This window comes from Bubalus bubalis, chromosome 7 (assembly GCF_019923935.1).
Source record: "Bubalus bubalis isolate 160015118507 breed Murrah chromosome 7, NDDB_SH_1, whole genome shotgun sequence".
In the NCBI taxonomy this organism is placed as follows: Eukaryota; Metazoa; Chordata; class Mammalia; order Artiodactyla; family Bovidae; genus Bubalus; species Bubalus bubalis.
The window spans coordinates 116158131-116173779 of NC_059163.1; the positions used below are offsets into that span (position 1 = coordinate 116158131).

Genomic DNA, 15649 nt, shown 5'->3' on the forward strand with positions numbered 1-15649 from the left:
ACTTATTCTGTGTCCTCTATGTCAAGTACATCCATGAATTATGCTGCAAACTCTGTACTTATGAATTCCAAATGATTTATTTTGTTAATCTCATGCTTTAGGCTCACACTTGTCACTACTTGTTTGATATATAACTGGGCATCTTTTTGACCTAATGAATTTAGCATGCTCCAGATAATGGTTTCCCTGGTGGCTCAGTGGTTAAGAATCTGCCTTCAATGCAGGAGACCTGGGTTCAATCCCTGGGTCAGGAAGATTCCCCTGGAGAAGGAAATGGCAGGAAGGAACTGGCAGCCCACTCCAGTATTCTTGCCTGGAGAATTTCATGGAAAGAGGAGCCTAAGTGGGCTGTATTCCATAGGGTTGCAAAGAATCTGACACAACTGAGTGACTAACACACATACAGATAACTTCACTTTTGGAAGCATCTGTTAATTTCTGTTAATGACAAAAGCCTGTATTTATCCCTATCTCTTTATTTAATTTTAACCCTTTTTTAGAATTAGTAGCTAATTCTTAAAGATTCTGCCTTCTCCATTGTCTGACCATCTTCATAATCATTGCTTTACCATTTTCATGTCCGGGTCATGTCTCATTTTCATCACTTTAATAGCCATTTCATTCAGCTTCTTGATATTTAATCACTTCTTATTCAGACAACTAGATAAATTGTTCAAATCACAGCTCTATCACTCTTGTACTCTTAATATTATAAGTAGATTTCCAGCACTTATGTACAGTCTGTCTTCTTTTCTCTGTCACTTCGGGGTTCTCTGCACCATGACCCCAGCTTCCTTTTCCAGCTTTATGTTCTCTTATTTTCTGCTTGAGCCATATCAACTCAGCATGACCTGTCTAGCTTCTCAGCAGGATCTCTCTAGCTTCCCTCCTTTGTAGTAAAACCCTCAAGTTATAACCTCTTATTTCCTCTGTTGATTTTGTTTGCATTTCCTACTTTACCGTTACTCTTGTTTCAGAATGTTAGTTTTATCTAATCTATTTTCTGTAGATAGTAAATAATGTTTGAATTGAACTCAGGAAATCTGTGCAAAGATAGTCAACATCTTAGAAATGTGTGTTTAAATTTATGATGTGATAAATTATTAATTTTGGTTGACATATTTCATGATGGTATTAAGCAACATACATATATATTTTCAAAGAGCTTCTTACCTTTTAATTTGCATTATCCCATGTAATTATAGTTATTTTAGTATTTATTGGGACTTTCCAAACATACAATTTTATCTGTTTTGAAATCATTTAAGAAGTTATAATATCAATTTCAGCTTCAGTCCAAAAAGAAAAAAAAGGCAGATTAATGAAAGAATAAATAGGGTTGATTGATGGTGCACCAAATCATCTCTGCCTAATTTCTTGCTGACTGCCCTTATGTTTAACTCAAGCGTTGTATGTTCAGAGGCAGGACCACATTCATTACTGCTGCTTTGGAATTACATGCCTATTAAAAATTATCTGGCTAGTTTCCTGCTCAGTCTCTGGAACCCTCTTGTTCCTTTCTTTGATGAATCTGATCTCCCTGCATTTACAAGTTTTTCATAGTTTGGCTTGTATTATATGCCATATGGGAATTTGGCACAGGATCTTTGTACCATCTCTCATACTTTTAGCCATAAATCATATGAAAGTAGTAATGATGTCTTGGGAAGGATAGAAACAACGATGCCTGTAATTTCCAAAGTGGAAAGCACATTCAGTCCTTCTGCTGTGGACAGTGTGCTTCTCACTGTGTTATGATCCTAGCATGTATTTGGTATGTGGACAGTGTGCTTCTCACCGTGTTATGATCCTAGCATGTATTTGGTGTGTGGACAGTTGTGCTTCTCACCGTGTTATGATCCTAGCATGTATTTGGTATGGTTACGTGAAAATGTCTAAAATATTTATCAAAAGTTATGGTGAAAGAAACAAATCAACCTTTTCTTCCATCATTATTCACTAATGGCCAGTTACAAAAATAAAAAGTAAAAATATGCAAGGAAAGCAGAAAAAAAGGTCATTAAAAGAACAGTCTTCATCATATAACATGACCAAAGTTGGTTATTTTAAATGAATTATTCTTTGAGGTTTTGATTATGTAACTTGTGCATTTTTATTATAGCTATTTGATTTATTTAGCTGATTCTTTTACATATAGATTTGCATGAAAAGGGGATATTTCATTATGATTATGACAGTATGGCATGCAGTTGCAAGGGAGTGATTTTTTTTATAAGGGGTGATAAGTGATGGGGAATGTTGAGCATTGAGAGACTGCTTTTTCTGTTTTGAGATAGGTTTTATTTTTTATCAGATTAGCAGTCATCTTTTAAAAGATATGCATTTGTTTGTTTATTTTTGGCTGCATCTTGTCTGAGTTGTGGCAGGTGCAATCTTTTGTTCTAGTGCCCTGGTTTCTCTCTAGTTGTGGCAAGGGTTTAATTGCCCTGTGTCATTAGTTTTGCAACCAGGGATTGAACCCATCTTCCTACATTGGAAAGCAGACCCTTAACCACTAGACCATCAGGGAAGTTCTGAAGGAGTGATTTCTATTTCTAAATCTTAGTTACTTGTTCTGTCATCTTGGACTTCCCTGGTGGCTCAGATGGCAGAGAATCTGCCTATAGAGCAGGAGACCTGGGTTTGATCCCTGGATTGGGAAGATTCCCTGGAGAAGGGAATCACAATCCTCTCTAGTATTCTTGCCTGGAGAATCCCAAGGACAGAGAAGCCTGGCGGGCTACAAGTCCATAGAGTCGCAAAGAGATGGATACGTCATTTTGCCAGTTATATAAGCTCAGTAGGTCAGAATTAGTTTTTCTTTTCCCTAATCCTCTGTGACAATCACTTAACCTTATTACAAGGTTACATGAATTTTGTAGGGTCTACCTAAAATTAAGATTGTTTATCTGGACCCAACTATATTCTGTAACTTTTTAAATCACTATTGGACAGATGTCTTAGAACCACAGGAAACAGAAACTAGTTATTCTTCAACCTCCATTTGTCCCTATCAAAGTTAATGCAAAGCCAAACTGAGAGGAGTGTACAGTGCTCTCCTCCTCCTGTGGTGGGTGGCGTGTCTAGGTGGCCTGAACCATCTTGATCCTGGAGCTGGTACTATTTGCTTGATGATGGAAATGAGTACAGAGAGGTTTTGTCCTGACTAAGTTCATAAACAAGCTCTTTGGGAGGCAGAGCTGCGTCTATTCAAATAAAAGACCTTTGTTCCTGACATTTTACATAACCTTCCACGGATGAACACTAGAGGCCTCTGAAGGATTCTGGTCACAAACCTCTCTGAAAATAATTCCATTGGGCATCTTATATTAATATCTCATCCAGTGATTTCCCAGTTCTGGGCCATGACTGCTTTGTGGTCTTGAAATAGTTTACTGGGTCATCAATAGCCACAAAAATAGAATAGAAAATATGAGAATAAGAGTCATTTAATGAAATAATACATGAGTGTGTGAGTAGCTGTATATATGTATATCTTTTTGATATAAAAATTATATTTTTGGTCATAATCAAACAGTTTGAAAAACTCTGCAAGTCAGACTTTGCTCAGGTGATATTTTATTAAACCTTAAAAAAAAAAGGACAAGTCTCTCCATAAAGAAATCATGGATTCAATTCTAAAACCATAATATGTAGCATATATTTTACATAATAAAAAAATCTTTGACAGTTAAGGAAGGTGCCAGGTTGTAGATTGAAAGACAGTTGTTCAGTTATTCCATCACAACCACTTTTTCCTTAAACTTTGCATCAAATTTCTCTTCTTCAAGTGAGCTGTAGGTGAAGTAGCTGGTGGCTCACTTAAGATAGTATATATCCAGAATTACCTGTTTTTGTGATCTAGAAAGCATGTTCACAGTGATGAGACGCTTACCCTAAGGGACATGTAGGAACTGAATCTGAAAGAGGGAAACAACAGATACACATGTTTCTCTGAAGCTTGTTTAGCTAATGGCAAATTGCTTACCATATTTAAATTGTTTTTCTTAGATGGATATTGAGATAGCATTGTATAGTTTCCAATGTAAACACTGTATGTCCTATAACTAGACAGTAACCTTTGAAGACAGATGCTCGACACACAGCACCTACTGACCTTATTGTGCTTTGAATGTGGCAGACACTTTCTGAATGAATAAAGGTTTGTGAAAAGATTATCTCAAATAAGAGTTAATGTTCTTAGTTATAGTAGTTGTAATATGAGAAGTGATTTCTCTAAATCTATATTTGTAATATGTGTTGCATCAATTTTGCCATTCTGAGCACTCTCTTTCTTGACTTTATGAGCATACTAGAGATCAGTGATACACTGAAAAATTACTGTTGTATTCCTTCTGCACTGAGTTTATCAGCCCAAGATATCTAAGAACTCTTCAGACTTTTCACTTGAAGATAACTGCACTGTTTTAATTTTCTGAACCCTTTTCTGGCTCTGAGTTACATATTTGAAGTGTAGCTCACTTACTGCCAAATCAGTGATGAACCTTTATCCTCTGAGGAGCTTTAATAGAGGAACCTCCCTCCCAACTTGCTTCTACTTCCTCCACTCCCCCAATCCCCAAATATTAACTGAAGAACCATCAGCTAAAGACTGTACCTTGGTGCTTGCCAGAACAAAAGCATCACTTATTGCTCTTCAGAGCTTTCTTCCCCCTGGCTCCTGTAAGCACAAGGCCTTGCCTCCCAAACCTCTAGCCTCTGATTCTTGCCTGTGCCTGAAAGCTTCAGGCCGCCTCCTCGCCTCCAGAGCTCAACCTATGTGGAATATTGCCTTTGCTGTCTGCTCTTTACCAGCCTAGCCCATGCCAGGGTTCTGAGTTCACCTCACTTGACCTGCTTGATTGAGTGCACACCAGTAGCCTTCTTAAAACCACAAAGGGAAATGTTCTATTTTAAAAACTAATTTTGTCTTGCTTATTTTCATTTGTAGCAGACATTGTATGAAAATAACCCCCAGAGGGCATGCATGAATGCATGGGTGGTCAGGTGCGCAGTTTAGGTGAGAATCCTGCCCACCGCATGTCAGTGAGAGCCTGGAAGGGACTGAGCAGGCTCAGCTGATGGCCCCGGCTTTCCCCAAGTATGGTAAAGACCATACCCTTGTACAAACTATTTGTTCATTATTATGCATCTGCTTCTATATTTAAAGGCCGGTGATCCTAGTACCTGGAGGATATTTTCCAGTCTTGAGTAAAATTCAGTGTTTATCCTCAGCATAAGGCCTTTGACATGCTTTAAGTCACTGTCATGGATTGGAGTAGGGCATATGAGAAATGGGAAGGTGTAAGTTAGAGGTGGTTAGGTGACTGAGTTGGCAAGGTAGGGAAGAAACTGGGAAAGGTGACCATTGAAATGAGAAAGCGAATAGGAGAAGACAGCCTGGAGTGTGAGGTTGGATGGGAAGTTTTCAAATGCAGTAATAACTTCAGAGCACCTCCTTCACTATAGTGAATGGCCAGGAACTTCCACTCTGCACACTGGTGTTTCTGTGTAAGAGGTTGTTCTTTTGAGTGGAGCTTAGAAAAAAAAAAACTGGAAAATTCTTAAAGAGATGGGAATACTACACCACCTTACCTGCTTCCTGAGAAATCTGTTTGCAGGTCAGGAAGCAACAGCTAGAACTGGACATGGAACAACAGACTGGTTCGAAATAGGAAAAGGAATACGTCAAGGCTTTCTATTATCACCTTGCTTATTTAACTTATATGCAGAGTACATCATGAGAAACGCTGGGCTGGAGGAAGCACAATCTGGAATCAAGATTTCCGGGAGAAATATCAATAACCTCAGATATTCAGATGACACCACCCTTACGGCAGAAAGTGAAGAAGAACTAAAGAGCCTCTTGATAAAAGTGAAAGAGGAGAGTGAAAAAGTTGGCTTAAAGCTCAACATTCAGAAAACTAAGATCAGGGCATCCGGTCCCATCACTTCATGGCAAATAGATGGGGAAACAGTAGAAACAGTGGCTGACTTTACTTGGGCTCCAAAATCACTGCAGATGGTGATTGCATCAATGAAATTAAAAGACGGTTACTCCTTGGAAGAAAGGTTATGACCAACCTAGACAGCATAGTAAAAAGCAGAGACATTCCTTTGCCAACAAAGGTCTGTCTAGTCAAGGCTATGGTTTTTCCAGTGGTCATGTATGGACGTGACTGTTGGACTATAAAGAAAGCTGAGCGCCGAAGAATTGGTGCTTTCAAACTGTGGTGTTGAAGAAGACTCTTGAGAGTCCCTTGGACTGCAAGGAGATCCAACCAGTCCGTCCTAAAGGAGATCAGTCCTGGGTGTTCATTGAAAGGACTGATGTTGAAGCTGAAACTCCAATACTTTGGCTACCTGATGCAAAGAGCTGACTCATTGGAAAAAACCCTGATGCTGGGGGAGATTGAGGGCAGGAGCAGAAGGGGATGACAGAGGATGAGATGGTTGGATGGCATCACCAACTCTATGGACATGGGTTTGGGTGGGCTCCAGGAATTGGTGACGCACAGGGAGGCCTGGCGTGCTGTGGTTCATGGGGTCGCAAAGAGTTGGATGCGACTCAGCGACTGAACTGAACTGAAAATCACTGCAGATGGTGACTGTAGCCATGAAATTAAAAAACGGTTGCTCCTTGGAAGAAAAGCTATGACCAACCCAGAGAGCATATTAAAAAGCAGAGACATTACTTTGCCAACGAAGATCCGTCTAGTCAAAGCTATGTTTTTTTCCAGTAGTCATGTATGGATATGAGAGTTGGACTCTAAAGAAAGCTGAGCACTGAAGAATTGATGATTTTGAACTGTGGTGCTGGAAAAGACTATTGAGAGTCCCTTGGACTGCAAGGAGATCCAACCAGTCCATCCTAAAGGAAATCAGTCCTGAATATTCATTGGAAGGACTGATGCTGAAGCTGGAACTCCAGTAGTTTGGCCACCTGATGTGAAGAGCTGACTCCTTTGAAAGGACTCTGTTGATGGGAAAGATTGAAGCTGGGAGAAGAAGGGGTTGACAGAAGATGAGATGGTTGGATGGCGTCACTGAGTCAATAGACATGAGTTTGAGTAAGCTTGGGGAGTTAGTGATGGACAGGGAAGCCTGGCATGCTGCAGTCCATGGGGTTGCAAAGAGGCGGACACAAGGGAGTGACTGAACTGAACTGGAAAAAACACTGCTGCCCATCTGGGAGAAAAGTATATTTAAATGTAAGTGGTTTTATGACACAGGTATCATTCAAGACCTTATTCTTTGCCTTAACATTAGAATTGGCGAGTGTTTCGGGTAGATTCATATAAAGCTATTCATTTTTTATGACCACCACTATTTGATACTTTAGTGAACATCCTTTTATGTAAAACTTGGTAAGTTTGCCAAGAGTATTTATGCAGGTAGATATTAGGTATGGAGTGTATAGGTCAGATACCAAGTTTACTTTAAATTTTGATCACTCCTGCCTAGCTGTCTTCTGAAAAAGCTCTGTTTTCACTTAGCAGTGGTGACAGTGCCCTTTATCTGTGCCATCGCAATTGTCTATTTTATCAGCCTTTTTTTCAGTCTGAAAATTGACAAGTGATATTTCATCACATTTTAGCAATAGCAGATGTAATTCTATTCTTTTTATGTTTGTTTTCCATTTCTTCTGAGAAATGCTGGTAGGTATTCTTTGTCCTTTTTCTACTGGCCTATTTGGTTGTTTTTCATTGATTTCTAGGAGCCCAATAAAGATTATTATTAGCAGTTTGCTGTTTTTGTTTGTAATATTTTCCCCCATCTATCAACCTGCATTTTTTCAATAAAGAAGTTTTACATTTTTATATATTCAAGTATGATATGGATTGTGAGTTTATGACTTCTGAGTATAGCTCCTGAATTTTATGTCTTCTTTCCTTTTCCAAGATGATGCAAATATTCACTAATGCGTTTAAAAGTTTTGTTTCTTTTTTAATTGGTATTTTAATCCATCAATACTTTATTTTTAGGTCTGATGTTTGAAATATTGCTTCATAACCGAGCTATAATGATGAATGCCTCTCATATAAATAAATCTATTTTTGCACTCCATTCTGTCCCATTTAATCTGTATTCCCTTGCAATATCAGAGTATTTTAATAGTTGCAGTTTATAATGTTTTTTAATATCTTTTGAACAAAGGCTGATTTGTAGTTTCCCGTTTTCAAAATTCTCTTACATGGTGTATGGGAAAGTTAATAAGCAGACATCTTATCACCACTTCCTTTTTATCTTCCTGGAAATCAACATTGTATATTAAAAAACAGCTCCTCATGACAGAAATTCTTCATATATACTCTTGCTCTTGTAAATGATTTGGTTCAGAAATGTTCAGGGTAGAAAAAGCAGGAAGTAAAAAGAGTTCATTTTCCTCTGTTATTGTTAAATTCTCCATTACCAGTATATTTCTTATTTTTTCATGTTTTAAAAGACTTAATTTCATACAACCTTGAGATCCTTCCTTTATCCCTTCCATTTCTGTTCTACCTGAAATTCTGCCAAGCTTGGGTTGACTTGTTTTCCAGCCCAAAGGATCTATTAGAAGATTAAGTAAAAGAGGATTGAAAAAAAAGCTCAGGTTAGCCATAGCAATGGCACCCCACTCCAGTACTCCTGGCTGGAAAATCCCATGGACGGAGGAGCCTGGTAGGCTGCAGTCCATGGGGTCGCTAAGAGTTGGGCACAACTGAGCGACTTCACTTTCACTTTTCACTTTCATGCATTGGAGAAGGAAATGGCAACCCGCTGCCAGTATTCTTGCCTGGAGAATCCCAGGGACAGAGGAGCCTAGTGGGCTGCCGTCTGTGGGGTCACACAGAGTCAGACACGACTGAAGTGACTTAGCAGCAGCAGCCATAGCCTAGACTTAGTGATGGTTGATTACACCCAGAGAGGAAAAAAAAAAAAAAAAAAACTTTGAAAATAAAGTCTGTGACTCATAGACACAGGGGAGGGAGATTTAGCATGAAGGCAGCCAGTATAGTTATGTGAACCCTCAATACACAAGGTAATGAATTTTAAGTAATGCAAAAATATTAGTGAGTAGGTAGTATAAATTTAGAAGGTAAGTTAAATGGAAACTTTTAACATTTTTTAAAAAGAGATACTCTTCTCTCTACTATAGCAATTTGTATTATACTAGAAAATGCCATAAACCTGAACCAATGAAAATGAGAAATGTACAAATGAGAACTATATGTTATAATTAAGATATGCTGAAGTACAGTATTCTCAGTAAAAAATAGGCTTTGAACCTAGTATCCCATATTGAATATTTAAAGTTAGAAACCATAATCAGTTTAGAATCAAGCTTTGATCTTTTGACTTAGTTTGCATCTGTGTTATGTTGAAAATAGCTTTGCTTAGTTTTTATGAAGGTTTCAGTTGAGACTATGTCCTCTAGTGATGTTTACAGAGAATTGGGTAGTGGTTTAAATATATGTGTGCATATGTGCACGTGCACACACACACACACACAGGCATTTTAGTTTCTATCCCAAATATTTGGATCCTGTTGTCATTCTATGTTCTCTTTATCTATTACTTTCTAGGAATTTGTACTATAAGAAAACTATGTCCTGTAGAAGGACGGGTGTTAAATTTTAGTGAGGGTGATTTTTAGATGGGACTGGAGCTGATCCATTGTTGTGTATGTGTCTGTTTCTGCTTTAGGAATCTGTACTCGTTTCTCTTTGGATGTCACATAAAGTTCAGTGAGTGATTACCAATTTACCTAGCCACGTTTCCTAGCAAACAAGTTGTCCACCAGAGAAGCCAGTATAGCTGCTGTGATTTCTTACATATGAGTTATAAACACGAGGACACCTACTTAATGCAGAAAATTCTGATTCACAGTTACTGTGATGCATCTGAAAGCTGTGTCTTCCTGAGTAAAGCTAAAGGTGTCTGTTAGCTGGACAGTTTCCGAAGGACGTGGTTGCTGTCTCCAGATATTCAAAGAGCTTCATTTGGAAGAGAGAATAACTTGTTCTGTATGGCGCTAGCATAGTTGTAGTAAGTAGTGGCTATACAGAGGCGGAACTTTTAAATTGAGGGTCAAACCCGCAAGCCTGAAAAGTCACATGTTCGACACCATGTTTGCTAGAGGCATCCTTGGTTAAGAAATATGTAGGGGGGGAGTACCTTGAGTGGGAACCTTAAATTGCTACTCTCCAAGAAAGACTTCATCTGCAAGCCTGGGATTATTTCCTCTTTTCGCAAATTCCCTTTGCCTTGATGAGGGTAGGTAGTTGGCCCTTTGTGTCTGTAGGTTCCACATTGATGGATTGAATCAAAGCAAATGGAAAGTCTTTGGGAAAAAATTCCAAAGTTTCCAAACAATAGAACTTGAATTTGCTGTGCACTAGCAACTATTTACATTGTATTCATATTAGGTATTATAAATAATCTGGTGGTGGTGAGTTAGTCTCTGAGTTGTGTCCAACTTTTGAGACCCCATGGACTGTAGCTTGCCAGGCCTCTCTGTCCATGGGATTCTCCAGGCAAGAATACTGGAGTGGGTTGCCGTTTCCTTCTTCAGTGGATCTTCCTGACCCAGGGACCAAACCCAGGTCTCCTGCATTACAGGTGGCTTCTTTACGAGCTGAGCCACCAGAGAAGCCCACAAGCAATCTAGAGATGATTTTAAATGTATGAGAGGATGTGCATAGTTTGTATGCAAATACTGTGCCATTTTTTCTAAGGGACCTGTGTATCCTCAGACTTTGGTGTCCTCTCGGGTCCTGGCGCCAGTCCCCCGCCGGTCTGGAGGGAGGGATGTACCATGGACTGTGGGCACCTCTGTAGTTGGTGCCTTGGGCTTATGGATTTGTACTAGTAAGTTGTGGCTTCCCAGCATTGAAAAGGCTGGGCTTGGCTCTTCGAGGCTGTCCTTCTATAGGAATATCACCTGAGTTTTATTTCTAAACTTCTCTGTGTGAAATGAGTTACCTTTTCCTATACTGAGCTTAAAGAGACTGATTTCTTCTACATTCCTTCAGGTTCTATTCATTTTTGTGAGGAGGAGTTCTTTTAAGGAAGCCAGTTGTAAGTCTTACAGTAAAAATTTAATCCACAGACCTTATAAATGACCGGATGACATAGGTTTTATGTAGCCTTAGGTTTGTTATGTGACCCAATGGAACAGTAATATACTTACGATATGCAGACTTCAGTAATGATATTTTTTAAAGAATAGTTTTAACACATATACCTCTGGAATATTTTTCCAGTTTTATTTAATCTCTGGTTGTTTTCTCTGAATTTATCATGTTTTTCTTGCTTTGCACATGACTGAAAGAAATGTAATTTCCAGTAATATTGTTAATTCTGGAGCAGTATATATCACTTATAGTGAAAGTTACCATTTTTAAATGCAAATGGGCCTGATAAAAATGTTAATCTGCTCTCATGAAATTAATGTTTGGTTTGAGTGGCTAGAAATGTGATAATTTGTTAACTGCTTTATAAAATTATGTTATTAAGTTTCTGAAGCATTTTGAGACATTTTATCAAGTGTTATAAATAGTACAACACATTTTCTTATGTACTTTCTACATCTGCAACAGTAATCAGACATGGGGCATAAAAGATAAATTTCATCTTACTACTTCATGGAGTAGTTCATTTGTTACATCATCAGATAGTGGTTTCTCAGTGACCTGGCATTTAAAAGGAGGAAGTTCTGTAACTCAAGGATAATGTGATTAATAAGTTGGTGGAAAGTTTGGCACCCTGTTAGATGAAAAATTGAAGGGTAAGACACCTTTTAAAAGGTATACTTTTATTTGGTAATTGTAAATGTTTCTTGGAGACAGACATCTTCTGTCAACAACTTACAGGCATTTCACTACGGCCTCACTTAAGTGAGACAGTGCTGAGACGTTCATGAGTTATGCCATCACAGCTCGGTGGTGTTGGGTTGGGATCTTTTTAACAGAGTTTATTCACCAGGCTCTGCACTGACTGCTTACTACTTGAAACATGCTGTTGACTTGAGACCAGTATCTAGCCACCGAGGCTCTGGTTTGGTTCACATAGATCCAAGGCATCATGCTGTCCCCAATTCTTTCATCATCAAGCAACTAAATTATATCCACAGGTTGTTTTGTCCTTGATTTAGAGAAAGAGAAAGAAAGGGTTGGCGTGGAACATATTTTTAGAAGATTAAAGCAACCCTGCTTTCCAGTGTGGATGCTTTAAAAATGAAAGTTTCCTTCTCTTTATACTGACATTATCTACTTATTGTAGAAAAATCAGAACATCAAAGAAAGGTCTGAAGAAGATAGCAAAAATTCTGTCAATTACCACTGTCCACTTTACTATGAAAACCCTCAGAAGTGTTTTGTAAAACATCTTCCTAGACCCTGTTCTCTGTGAGTATGTATGTGCCATCAATAGTATTCTATTAGATAATGCTTTGCATTGTGCTTTTGGCACTCAAAATATGTTATGGAGGCTTTTCCATATCAAAGAAAAAGTATTTATGTAACAGTCACTAGAATTTAGTTAACTAGGTTTATGTCTATCAATGGACATTTATGAGTTTTCCTTTTTAAAAACGTTGTGCAAAAATTGTCATATATATATGTATTTATAAAGGGAATTGATTTGTCAAAAGGTATACACACATTTATCATTTTGTAAATAGAGCCACACTACACTCAGAAAATTTACATTCCTATCTACCAGATGTGAGATTACTTGGTCTTACCCTTTAGTCAACACCAAATGATGTCTATTTTCTTCACTTTTGCCAATCTGATAGACCACAAGTCGTATTTTGTTTTAAATTTTTCATTCTCTAACTGCATTCATGGCTTGAAATACTAATACTGTATGTAATATGATATCCCCAAGTTTTATACCCATTGTGATGCAGATGTGAAATATTCAGCTGCCTGTTGACATCTCTTAATAGTCATCTGAAGGTGTCCAAAATCGAGCCCCTTATCTTTTACCCAAGCTTGTTCCTTTCCTGCTCTTTCATATATTAGTTAATGATTGATCCATACTACCATTGCTCAGGTCACAATTTTGGAGGCATGCTTGCTTGCTTCTTTCTGTGTCTTATGTTTCATATCCAAGTCCCTCTGAAAGCCTGCTTGCTTTCATAATATATCCAGAAGCCTCCTACTTCTCTTCAGATTAGTGGCTACCACCCTGGTGTAGGTCTTAATCATCTCTTGCTTACTTTATTGCTATTGCTTCTCTGGTGTCTCTGCTTTTCCTTGTCTCCCTTGCACCCTCTTCTCAGCTCAGCCACCTTATTAGCATCCTAAATGCCAAGTGAATCATACCTCTTACCTGCTCAAAATACACTATAAACATTTTGTGTCTCTCTCAGTGAAAGACACAATTCCTGCAGGGGACTCACCATCCTCCATGATTTATCTCTCCTCTGGATACTTCTCCCATTTGTCTGACCTCATCTCCTCATTTCTGTGTGTTGTCCTCTCAGCTCCCATCACACTCGCCTCCGTTGGTTTCCTGCCTGGAGCACCTCGGAGCCCTGGCCCAGCTCCTCCACCTCCATACCGCTGACATGTCATCCTTTCAGCAGGAATCCCCATGGCCACTGCTTAAACTAGCTCCCCATTCTCTGAGACCTCTGCCGTCCTCTGCCACACTCTGTTTTTCTCTGTAGCGTGTGTCTGGTATTTCATCGTTTGTTAGTTGTTGTCTCTTTGCTAGCATAAGAGCCCAGTGAGCAAGGGGAAATTTGATTTTCTTTGCACAACTGTATCCACAGAATATAAAACAAGACTGACGTGAAGTGCATGTCATAGACTTGGCACAAAATAAATAATGAAAGACGTGTGAAGAGTGCTATTTGGAGGAGAGTCCTTTTGCCCTTTTGGAGGGAGTTTTTATGTTTTCTTTTTAATTTGTTATAACCCTTTATATTAGCAATTTAAAACTTTTGGTTTATGTTGCAGATTTTTCTTTGTCCCAAATATTTTTGCTTTGCAGTTTTAAATTTAATTCTTTCTCTCATCTTAATACCTGGATTTCCGCCATCCTTAGAAACATTTCTGCCATCCCTACACAAAAATTATTTAAATGTTCACTATTTTCTTCTAGTATCTTATTTTTCAGATTTGAGAAAACATCTGAATTGAAATGGGATTTGTCTCTTGTAACAGGTGGGGAAGAGGCACAACTTAATTTTTTCTGAATATCTCAATTGCCTTACAACCATTTACTGAACAATCCAGTTGTTTAGTCACTAAGTCATGTCTGACTCTGCGACCCCGTGGACTGTAGTCTGCCAGGGTCCTCTGTACATGAGGTTTTCCAGGCAAGAATACTGGAATGGTTTGCCATTTCCTCCTCTAGAACAATCCAGTATTCTTCACAAATTTGAAATGTCATATTTTCCTACACTAAATGTTCCTATATCGTGTATTGTGAAACTCTTTGTTCTATTTTGTTGATGTATTTATTCCTTCCTCTCATTTAAATATCTCTATAACTAGTACATTTGAACACCTGTAGTTTATGCTGTGGAGAAGGCGATGGCACCCCACTCCAGTACTCTTGCCTGGAAAATCCCATGGACGGAGGAGCCTGGAGGGCCGCAGTCCATGGGGTCACTAAAGTCGGACACGACTGAGCGACTTCACTTTCACTTTTCACTTTCATGCATTGGAGAAGGAAATGGCAACCCACTCCAGTGTTCTTGCCTGGAGAATCCCAGGAACGGGGGATCCTGGTGGGCTGCTGTCTTTGGGGTCGCATAGAGTTGGACACGACTGAAGCAACTTAGCAGCAGCAGCAGTTTATGCTGAGTTTTAAATATTTGTTCCTCCATGCTTTATGTGTATTTTTCATAGTCAAAAAAGGACAACAGTCTCTTTTTCACTAACATTATGTTAACAGGTAGTATTTATATCTTTAATATTATAATGTCCATTAGACTAAGAAAGTGTATAAATAGATAATGCTGTAAATAAAGTGACTTCTCTTTAAGTTATTCCCTTTTATTTTTGTACCTCAAGTATCATGACACAGCCCATCAATTGTATGCTTTGCTTTAACAAGATAATATAGTTCAGTTTTTTATATATTAGCATTTATGAGCATTGTTATCTTGCCATCATACATGGTAGAATGTATCTTTTTTATGAATTTGTAACAAATGGGTGAATACTGATGTGTAATGGAAAACAGGGGAGGTGATAAGCTGTTCTTACCGTTGTTTTATTTTTTACCTAGCAGGTAGTTTTCTGTTTTTGTTGTTTACACATATATTTTTGTCTGTCACGTAATCAATGGTGTTTACCACATGTATGCTGCTTGACATTTAGCACATTACTGAAACTTTCTGAACCTTAGTTTACTCATCTATAATATGGGGACCCTAATAACATTTTATTTATTAAATTGCTGTTAGATATAAGTGAAATAAATTCATGTAAAGTGTTTAGCATAACATTTGACTCAATAAAAATAATGTATTTTACCTGCTGTTAATTATAACATGAGTAAATGCTCTAATTTAATTCAGGGGAAAAGCAGCTCTTAGGACTGAAAATTATTTGAAGTTAGTGAAGTTGAGAGAAAGGATGGAAACAGCCTTCCTCACACCAGTTTCCTTTCTGTTGAAAATATTGGAGCAGCATAAAGTCTGTCC

The 15649-nt window shown here is 38.3% G+C and overlaps 1 protein-coding gene across 5 annotated transcripts in view; it reads left to right on the top strand.

Annotated features, from left to right (window-relative positions):
- Positions 1 to 15649, top strand: part of PRDM5 (PR/SET domain 5) — a 250533-nt gene that overhangs the window by 126628 nt on the left and 108256 nt on the right. The window lies entirely within an intron of this gene.